Raw genomic sequence first — 11,088 nt, 5'->3', positions numbered from 1 at the left:
CGATGAAAATAGATGACGCTGGGTTGTGGTTTTTAGCAGGGGGAGGGGTTTGCAGAGGCGCCTACGCTAGGGCCAGTAGAAGAAAGGTGGTGACCGTACCTATCGATGGAAGTTCGTATTAGGTATTTAAGTTAATTTATTTATTTAACTGACTTGGGAACACGCGAATATATGATGTGACATGTTTGTGTGATGGAACCGTCGCTTCGAAAGAAGTGAGCAGCTGGAGGTCTGAAGATAACTTAAATAATTAAAAAATTAGAACTGGCTCTGAGATAGAACTAACGAGCATGGTACAGAATAGAACTAACGTTGAATGAGTTAGAACTAACGAGCATCACTAGAACGAACATGGTACAGATAGAACAATACATCTGATAACAATCATTTTCAATTACTTAAATATACATACATTATTGTATTTGTATGAACATATCATTCATCACTGTACACTGTTTCTTCTTTATGTCTTTGTTCAAAACCAGCCAGTAATAATTGTGCGGCAAGTCTTGCTCGCATAGCTTCAGGGATATCGTTCGGAGGATTAACCAGCAATGTTGATCGTCCTTCAATTATGGATTTTACAAAGAGGTAGACGAACACACCACAGTCAAAGCTGCAACATAGAGTGAGTTCATTAGACATTTTCGGTCCGTTCGAATACTATAACACAAATTTGAACAATATAGACATCGGAACTAACCGTCCTCTTTGTTGCTCGCATTTGATGGCTTGATATCTAAATATTTGGCGCACATTATCTTCAATAAAATCAGCAAGATGGGCATCAAAGAATTTTATGATTTTATTAACAGGCTCCATCCAAGCTTCGTGCCCAACGGAGCTGTAATGCTTGACGACTTTATCTTTAAGGTCAACTTCTACAAGATGCCAATGGTCGTCCCTGACCAAAGGGATCAAGAGATGCTCTATGCGGTATGCGGTATATTTGTCAATGAAGTTCAGATAATGCTCGTAATTGTTCACCTCCAAGCCATAGAGTGAGTGCTGCAAACACATCATGTTTGAGTTGAAATTAAAACAAACATGAGCTGCGAAGGCTAACTAACACCGTATTAATTAGAACTAACACGCTACAGAATAGAACTAACACTGTGCAGAATAGAACTAACACGCTACATAATAGAACTAACGTTCTACAGAATAGAACTAACACTGTACAGACTAGAACTAACACTGTGCAGATTAGAACTAACACTGTGCAGAACAGAACTAACACTCTACAGAATAGAACTAACACTGTGCAGATTAGAACTAACACTCTACAGAATAGAACTAACACTGTGCAGATTAGAACTAACACTCTACAGAATAGAACTAACACTCTAAAGAACGGAACTAACATGACTTATGGTAGGTCTAATTTGATGCTAACTAGAACTAACGTGACTCATGGTATAACTAGCATGGATTACACAAGATCTAACATGAATTTCAATCAAAACTAACGTGGTGAAATTAGGAATAGCATGTTCTTACAAGAAAGAACACCGATACCACTCCATATCCTTTGCCGTATGCCTCCTGGCTAATCGTGTCCAAAACTGCTTCTTCCACCTGTAATTGTTATGAAACATTAAAATTCAATTTAAACAATATAATTTGAATTATTAAGGAAGTATATGTTAACCTTGTCGTCAAGGCGGCCACCACGAAGCACATATAACAACTCTTCCCTGTTAATAGTGCTGTTGGTTGTTACTATAACATTATATCTCCTGGTATAAATTAGAACTAACATGAATTAGAACTAATATGTGGAGAATTAGCATATAAATAGTCAACTGAAACTTACTTGTGAATCTTCCGAGAACAAAATTTGGTTAGGCTCTCAATTTCAGCTTTGTCAAGTCTTTCTGCTACGGGAGATGGTATCTTTAAATTATGTACAAAAGCACATGTGCTATCTATTATGCGTAAGTTAAACAATGTAGGGTCTGGAAGCTCATTATTCAGCTCTCCCAATAGAGCTTCCTCTTCATCTGTCATTGGCTTGAAACTCAACGCATCAAAAGTGGGGATTTGAATACCGGGATAAAAATGAGTAACTTTTTCAGCTAGTTTTACTTTTGGTTCAGGACTTTCAAGTATATCTATACTAATTTTTTCCTTTTTCTTTCTTTTGCCTTCAGTATATGGTGTCCTCTTCCATTTAGATCTCCTGCTTACCCTTCTTGGCTTTGGTGGGCGCTTTGCTTCCACTATATGGTGTCCTCTTCCATTTAGATCTCCTGCTTACCCTTCTTGGCTTTGGTGGGCGCTTTGCTTCCATATTGCTCGTTAGAACATCTACAAGATTGTCCACATCATGTTTAATATTCATAAGATCCTCTTCCTCTTGTGCTTCCAACTTATCTACATTCTCCTTCTCTTTATCTACAATATCTTCCTCCTTATCTACACCATCAACAGTATCCTCATCAAAACCTTTGTTATCTACAATAAAATTTTCATTTTTCATATGCTCCTCTTCCTTATCTACCATATGCTCCTCTTCCATATCTACAATATGTTCCATATGCTCCTCTTCCATATCTACAATATGTTCCATATGCTCCTCTTCCATATCTACAATATGTTGCATATGCTCCTCTTCCTTATTTACACTATCATCAACCTTAGTATCTACAGTCTGGTCAACCTTACTATATACCCCCTCCCCTGGAGAAGTAACAGGCTCCTCTTCACTTGCCTCATCGTCAGCAGGATGCATCACATCCTCTTCAACAATCTTATGTACATGTTCTTGCATGGTGGGCTCTTCCTTATATACACTGCTTGTTTTGGACTTCTGTTCCTCTTGAGCTCCCTGTCGCTTCTTCCTAATTTCATTTGCAATTTTCTGTTTGATATTTGACTTAAGCAGCACTGGGTCTATAACCTCATCATGTCTTCCACATTTTTCAATTATCCTGTTAAGCCTGTTGATCTCAATCATGAATTCTTTACAATATTTGCTCTTGGTCTGCTTTGTAGCAACAAGAAGTCGTTTGAGAAATTTAGCAGAATTTCTCCAAAATGTGAGTTGCTGCTCAATGGGAAGAACATTGATCTCCTCTTCATCGTCAAAAGCAACGTCAATATGCTTTGCCATGATCTGTTATTGATACAAGATTATAATTTTAAGTAGGATTAAACATAATTAGGATATTCTTTGCAGTTAGTGTGAAATGAGTACGACTTAACATAACAGGATACTTACGTAACCTATTGAGAAGTTCTTAGTAGTTTCTTCCTGCAAAGTCTTCCTCTTTGCCTGACGCTTTTGCTGAAGAACTTCATCCCTTTGTTCAGCGGGAAGTGGATGAACATGACCAGGAGAAGCGACCTCCGCAATAGGCCTATGGACAAATGTTATTGACGCTGACTTAGCCTTTGAAATAATTGTCGGCATCCTCATAGATGCGATTCTCTCCTCCCCTAATGCCCAATTTGTCATTGGAGGTCTGGAGGTGTCTAAGAGGGCATATTTTTTTATGCCTGTCATCTCGTAGTACCAAAGCTGTACCAAATAATATATTTACCATTAACATTTAATACTAGACTAGACTAAAGAGAATAAAATATGGCTGCATCTAGAACTAACATGGTGTAAATTAGTACGTGGTACGACATGAATTATGATAGAACTAACATGACCTATGATAGAACTTAAATGGGTGCAGATAGAACTAACACTCTACAGAATAGAACTAACACTGTGCAGATTAGAACTAACACTCTACAGAATAGAACTAACACTGTGCAGATTAGAACTAACACTCTACAGAATAGAACTAACACTGTGCAGATTAGAACTAACACTCTACAGAATAGAACTAACACTGTGCAGATTAGAACTAACACTCTACAGAATAGAACTAACACTGTGCAGATTAGAACTAACACTCTACAGAATAGAACTAACACTGTGCAGATTAGAACTAACACTCTACAGAATAGAACTAACACTGTGCAGATTAGAACTAACACTCTACAGAATAGAACTAACACTGTGCAGATTAGAACTAACACGCTACAGAATAGAACTAACATAGAATAAGTTAGAACTAACAATGCATAGGTACGAATTAGAATGAAACAAGATCAGTAAAATATGGAACTTACACACAATAGTGTCATGCAACCTGGGACATATGCGACCTTTTGCTTCTTCTTTCCCTCCAAAGCAACTCCAATGCCCCTCATAATTTCATTATAAAAGAACGGGGCCCATGCAACAGAATTGACCCTCTGAATGCTATCCAGGTACCTGAGTAAGGGTCTAGGGATACCTTCCCCTGCTATGGGACTCCATATCATAGAGCATTGGTACAAAATTTGTAGCAGAGCAAAATCCTCGATATCCCGCTTTTTGGTAGATTCAACAAGCCGTTCAAGTAGCCCTTCAAGATGTTTACGTTGGCTGGTTTCTGATTTTTTTAACTTCTTACCCTCTTCAGAAATGAAAAGCTTAGCGAAGTATCCCAGCCATATTCTGCTTCTTGAGTCCCTATTGTTCCTTATGTCCTCCCCATAAATTGGGAAATAAGTATGGTTGTGGACCCATTGCAAATCAAAACTAACATTTTTCATACCCCCACTTTTTGAATCAGGTATACAAAAGGTGTTATTATCTCTATCGAAAAAGCTCAGCAGCAGCTCAAGGGTGGGCCGATCAGCCGCAGGAGCCCCAAACAAAATGTAGTGCTGAAATATAGAACCGCAGTATGCATCCCTATGCCACTGACGGATCTTCGGGGCAAGGCGCTTCATAAATGGCCAATAAGCCCCGATATTGGCCGTTAACCTTAGTGTTTCTGCTGAGCCTGTTAGAGCAATTTTTTCCCTGCAAAAAATTTTCGAATTTGTAAGTTCAATAAGACATATGAAACAATATTAGACCTAGCACTAACGGGAACAAAATAGAGCTAACACGTAATATTATAGAACTAACATTGGACTCATATTAGAACTAACATTGGACTTAAACTAGATCTAACGTTGGTATAAATTTAGAACTAACATTGGACAAAGCCTAGAACTAACAATATTGGGTTAATCTGCATTGTCTCTTCGCAGTATAACATAAGCCAAGAACTAACAATATTGGGTTAATCTGCATTGTCTGTTCGCAGTATAACATAACACTTACTGTTTTTTTGAGGGGGGTTCATTGGTACGACCTGCCATTGTCGTCCTCCTTTTCTGGTCTCGCCATTGTAATGCCTCCTTTTGCATTTCGATTAGGGTTTTCGTAACTTCTGTAGCTTCCTCCGTGCTGCCACCCGCAGATGAAGCGTCTTTTCCTTCCAACTCGGCTCGGTGCCCGACCTCGTAGTCGTTACTGGATTTTTCCGTAGACGACGACATTTTTCCGGCGAAAACCCTAGAAACGTTGAAATTCGTACAGAAATTAGGAAGATGAAGAGTTCTTGATGACGGTGCTTGGTGGAAGAGAGAGAAAGAGAGTACTTGTAAAGGTGAGGGGCACATTAACCCAGCTCAGTCCCATCAGAGGGCAAGATAGTAACTTCCGCTGGGCTTTTTCTGAAAAGAGTCAATTCGGGGCCTCGTCGCAAATACTATGCGTATTTGGGGCTATTCCACATGGGGCAAAATACAGGGGGGCTAGTCACACGAAGTTCCCACTTTTGGGGCCTGGACACATTTTTCCCTAGTAAAATTATTTTGGAAAATTATTTCGTTGAGCTTGTAGGAAATTTAGGAATCATCTTTAAGCTTTTTTCCATGATCATATATTCTAAACTATGCACGATGTACAACCAAATATGTTGTGTCAATTAGCTCTATAATTTAAGTTTTAAAGGCTAAGGTCAAACTATTTGATCATTATCAGAACATTTGAAGCTGTTATATCCCAATTATTATTAGATCTTGGACGTTGAAACTGTTAAACTGTCTATTTATTTATTCGACTATCAGTCATTTTATTATAATTTATTTGAAAATCTTTAAGCATCAGTTTACCTGGCAAATCAGACATTGTATTTGTACTACTCCTTGCTAAGATTAATAAATTTGACAACCTATCCTCATTGTCAGTTTTATTCGATTACTACTTTATGAATGTTATTCACCCAAAAACCAAGTTATATTAGATTTTGCAAATAAATTTTTAATTAGTTATAAACAAGCTAACTCAAGTGTTAGCCTTCTGCATTTCAGAGAGGTATGATCATCCCACAACCTTATAAAAACAAGTGGTTATAAGACACAATTATAACAAAATGGAAGTCCATAGAGCTTTTGATATTTTGCACCTTTAGCTTTTAAATTTTTAAAACTGACAATAGTTTTAAAACTGACAATAGTTTTTCAACTTAACTTGACCCTCTCTGTGTAGCAAGTCTTGTTAAAGTTTTTTATCTTTGCACATGAATATAATTTTATGAGGTTCAGTTTTATGAAGTTTATTGGGTTTAAATCTATAAATTTATAAGCTTCTAGGATTTTTTGTTAGTCATTATGATTTTATTACGTTCATTTGGGTTTATTCTATGAAATTATGAAGATTTAGACTTGTTTATACAAACCTTTGTGTTTTCAATTTATTTCTATATATGATTATGTTAAAAAACCATTTAATGAATTCCAGAGTTTTAAACATAAAGTACTTTAATTATTAAAATAAAAAATATGCTGTTTCTTTTGATATAAATTTTAGCAATATCGTTCGTTTACAACTTATCAACAAGTATTATGCATGAATTATGTTTTCAGTAGAGTTGCAAATGTAGAGTTTATTTGGTTGCTCCCTTGAACTAATTTCTTGCGTGCCATAAAATTCCATACCTTCACTTCTTGCATGCATACATGACAAAATTAGATTAAACATAGGAACATGTGGAAAATCTCTATAAATTGGAGGTAATGTGTATCACTTCCTATTTGCTACTCGCATTCTTACACTGAAAAACACACTATAGAACTCATTCCGGTGTTTATGCATGTCATCCTTGCACAGAACCCATACTTATCTCTTGTGCCAATGGCTGAGGAGACTGAAAATTCCTGGGTATCAAATTCACTCCAATAAATGATCAAATTTTAAGCTATCAAATTCCCTCCAATAAATTACTAATCTGAGTTTTATTGGTCTTCCTTCTTGTTCAATGATGCTTGAATTTCTTCGATATTGCCACTGAGAAGATTAGTTTACATTTCCCTCACACTTCACTATTTGCTGGATCAGTTAATGTATAGAAATTAATTAGAAAAATGACAGCTCAAAGAAATATGCGTATCATAGTTACCATCTTTCGATAAATCTGATTGCATCAGCTATAAGACCAAATTAATAATTCATTTGCAACTGCAGAACTATATTAGTTTGTGTGTTTTGTTAGTTTGAAAGAATTAAAAGGGTATCTACTTTGAAGCTACATTTAGACATACCCGTCACTTTCATACTTCCAACATAATTCGATTATGCATCACATATCAAACAGGATAAAAGCATCATATCTTATCTAATTGAGAATTGGCACCATTAACCTAAATCCATATTTGTCAACTTGCAAGTGCTCCCTCAATTTTTTCTAGAAAGCAACTATACATATTAGTTGATTTCCTCCAGATATTAACATTTTGTTGGGCATATGGGGGTTAGTGGTTCATTTTTTAGTGCTAAAAAGAAGTATCTAATGCTAATTAGGTATTGATAATGTCTAGTACGCTTGATATAAGGGCTATTTGGATCTAGATTATATAATAAAGAAGACTGAGGACTTCAAACAAAGTTGTACATGAAAGCCTCCTCGCATGCAACTTATGCCATTGGGGTTAGCTCAGTGCATTGCTAGGTCAAAACCAAACAACCGATTAGCTTAAGCTTTCAGTAAAGGGATTTCATGAGTTGCGCGCAGACACTATTCATCTTGTTCCCTCTGGAATCCTTAATGAGGAAAACTTGTGCATTATTGGAAATGGCGTCGTAGTACATCTTCTTGGTTTATTTAAAGAAAAACTTGCGCGCAGACACTATTCATCTTCCTGGATTTATTTAAAGAAAAAATTATAATTTATATATATATATTATATAATATATATATATATATATAATATATATATATACTATATAGATGAGAGAGAGAGAGAAGAGAGAGAGAGAAAAAATGGGTTGCTTGGTACAAGCATAAAAAAGTTGTGTTTGGTAGTGAGGTGGCATAATCCCTCCACTTATTCAAATGGTTGTATATTCCCATGCACTCCTCAACCCATGTGAATGTGATCGCCCCATTGAATGAGTGAGGGGATTGTACAACCTCACTACAAGCACAAAATTGTGGCTTGTACCAAGCATACCCATATTTCTCAATATATATATATATTATAATACTATATATATTATATAATATATATATATATATATAATATATATTATATATATAGAGAGAGAGAGAGAGAGAGAGAGAGAGAGCAAGCTCCTATCAATCTTAAGTTGATGTCCACCAAAGTTTGTAGCCACACATTTATTATATAAAACATCTTTTATATAATACATGGATCCCTAGGCAATATGAGTGGTTTAAAAACTTTGGGTGGACACACTATTCCCCTATCACCTTAAGTTGACACAAGTTTTCTTATACTATATATATATATAGTATATATATATATATATATTATATATAATATATATATATATAGGATATATTATAATATATATATATAGTATATATATAATATAATATATTATAATTATATACTATATATGAAAATAATGGCGTAGCTTCGGTACCAAGCACAAATTTTGTGTTGTGATGAGGTGTCATCATTTCTCATCCACTCCCGCAACCATGTATGCTTGCTTCCACCATTTGAATTGAGTAGAGAGAATGAGCACACATACCAACATAAAGACTTGTGCTTGGCTACAAGCAATATTCCATATTTCTCTTCTCTCTCTCTCTCTCTCTCTTATATATATATATCATAATATATATACTACTTTATATATATATATAGTATATATATAGTATATATATATATATATCTATATATATATGTGTTCGTGTGTGTGGTGTGTGTGCTGGGTGTGTGGCCATGCTGTGTGTGTGCTGTGTGTGTGTGCAATATGAGTATGTTTGGTACTAAGCACAAGTTTTTGTGCTTGGTAGTGAGGTGACATATTCCCCTTCACTCATTGAAATCGGGACCCACATTCACATGGGTTGGGGAGTTGTTGGGAATTGGAATGAGTAGATGGGAATATGACACCTCACTACTAAGCATAAAATTTGTGCTTGGTACCAAGCATACACATCTCTCTCTCTCTCTCTCTCTCTCTTAAAATTTGTGCTTGGTACCAAGCATATATATATGAGATTAATGGGTATCCTTATCATAGGAGGGGATTTTCTCCTTGACGCCTATGTGGCACAATCCACACCATCCTCATAAAGTAGGAGAGAGAGAGTGTGAGTTGGTGGGGATTTATGCCTACTTTATGAGGATGATGGGGATTGTGTTACATAGGCGACAAGGAGGGAAATCTCCTCCTATGATAAGGATAAATTTTGTGCTTGGTAGTGAGATGTCCTATTCCCATCCACTCATTCTAAGTCCTAACCACTCCCCAACCCATGTGAATGTGGGTCTCGATTTCAATGAGTGGAGGGGAATATGCCACCTCACTACTAAACACCAAAACTTATGCTTGGTACCAATCATACCTATTTTTCTCTCTATATATACATATATATATACAGCTACCATCAACATTTCCTAGCCTCCCAGCAGAAGATGAAACTTGGGGAGGAAATGGCGGTGGTTGGGGAAGGGATGGTAGAAGTGACATGATACCTTGGGCTAATGAGTTTCTACTTCTCACTTCCATGCCGTGCAAAATTGCAGAGGAGAGGCAGATATGAGATAGGAGAGCTTTTCATCTCCATAGCCTTTTTGAAGATGTTGCAATTTATAGAGCCATTGCTTCCATACAATATGTTATGGAAAAACGTATTGTTTTTTCAATTGAGAAAGATGAAATTTTGCACTTCGAGACAGTAGGGGATTTCAGCATTACTGTCACCAGAGATATATACTTCAGATGCAAGCTGCAAGTTGGATACAAAGATTGATGGGAATAGGACAACGGGAATGGACCGAAAACATCTTATAGAGAGAAACTTATTGAAAGGAATCACTGCTGATGAAAATACAGCAACTCACGTGAGATAAACTCTTAACTCTGTATTCACTGATTATTCTCTTTTAATAAACTGTGATACCAAGTGTTTTTCTTCTTCTTGTATTCATTGTTTCCATCACTGATTATTCTCTTTTAATAAACTGTGATACCAAGTGTTTTTCTTCTTCTTGTATTCATTGTTTCCATTCTTTTCTTTTTTCTTTCTTTTTTTTTGTGAGGAATTGTATTCATTGTTATTAATACAGGATTTCACCACCTTGGGCGTCATGAATGTGTGGTATTGTGGTTATATTGCAATCGTGAAAGTCAACAACTTTGACAAAAGTAGATTGGACCCTTTGCAAGCTATTGATATTGAGGACCAACCTGATGGGGGAGCTAATGCTCTAAACATTAACAAGTAGCCTAGGATGCATGTAGTTACTGACTACTTTCAGTTTGAGAATGTTTCTTCACAAGAAACCTACAAAAGAGCACAAAAGAGCACAAAAGAGCAGCTAATCACTCTATGAACCCAAAGCATGAGGAGCTTACTGCAAGCTAAGCTTTTGTGGAGAAATTGTTAAATTATAGTCTAGCTAGGTTTGAGGAAGAGAAGACTGACGAAAACGTCTTCATGAGATGGGAACTTGGAGCCTGGTAGATACAGCACCTGCAAGATCAAAAGAATGCAGAAAAAGAGAAGAAACACGCGGCTAATAAAGATAAGAAACATAACAGCGAGAAAACTAAAGGTGAAACAAAGGTAGAGGGACTTGGAATGCCTCTTAAATTTCTTAAGAATACAAAGAAGAAGTCAGATGGCGAAGAGCTTCTTCCTCTTTGGATATGAAAACATCTGTATGTCAACGATGGGGAGAACCAGAATGCTCAGCCTTTATCTACTGAATGTAAAGGAGACATCGTAGCAC

The 11,088-nt window shown here is 36.4% G+C and overlaps 1 long non-coding RNA gene across 1 annotated transcript; it reads right to left on the bottom strand.

Annotated features, from left to right (window-relative positions):
• On the bottom strand, nucleotides 342-778 carry LOC109846566. The gene is made up of 2 exons (XR_002248558.1): nucleotides 704-778; nucleotides 342-616 (listed from the first exon to the last, which is right to left on the bottom strand). It is a non-coding gene; the product is annotated as an uncharacterized LOC109846566 (long non-coding RNA).

This window comes from Asparagus officinalis, chromosome 7, assembly GCF_001876935.1.
Source record: "Asparagus officinalis chromosome 7, Aspof.V1, whole genome shotgun sequence".
Classification (NCBI taxonomy): Eukaryota; Viridiplantae; Streptophyta; class Magnoliopsida; order Asparagales; family Asparagaceae; genus Asparagus; species Asparagus officinalis.
Note: the sequence above shows the minus strand (reverse complement) of the source record. Positions and strands in the feature narration are given on the sequence as shown.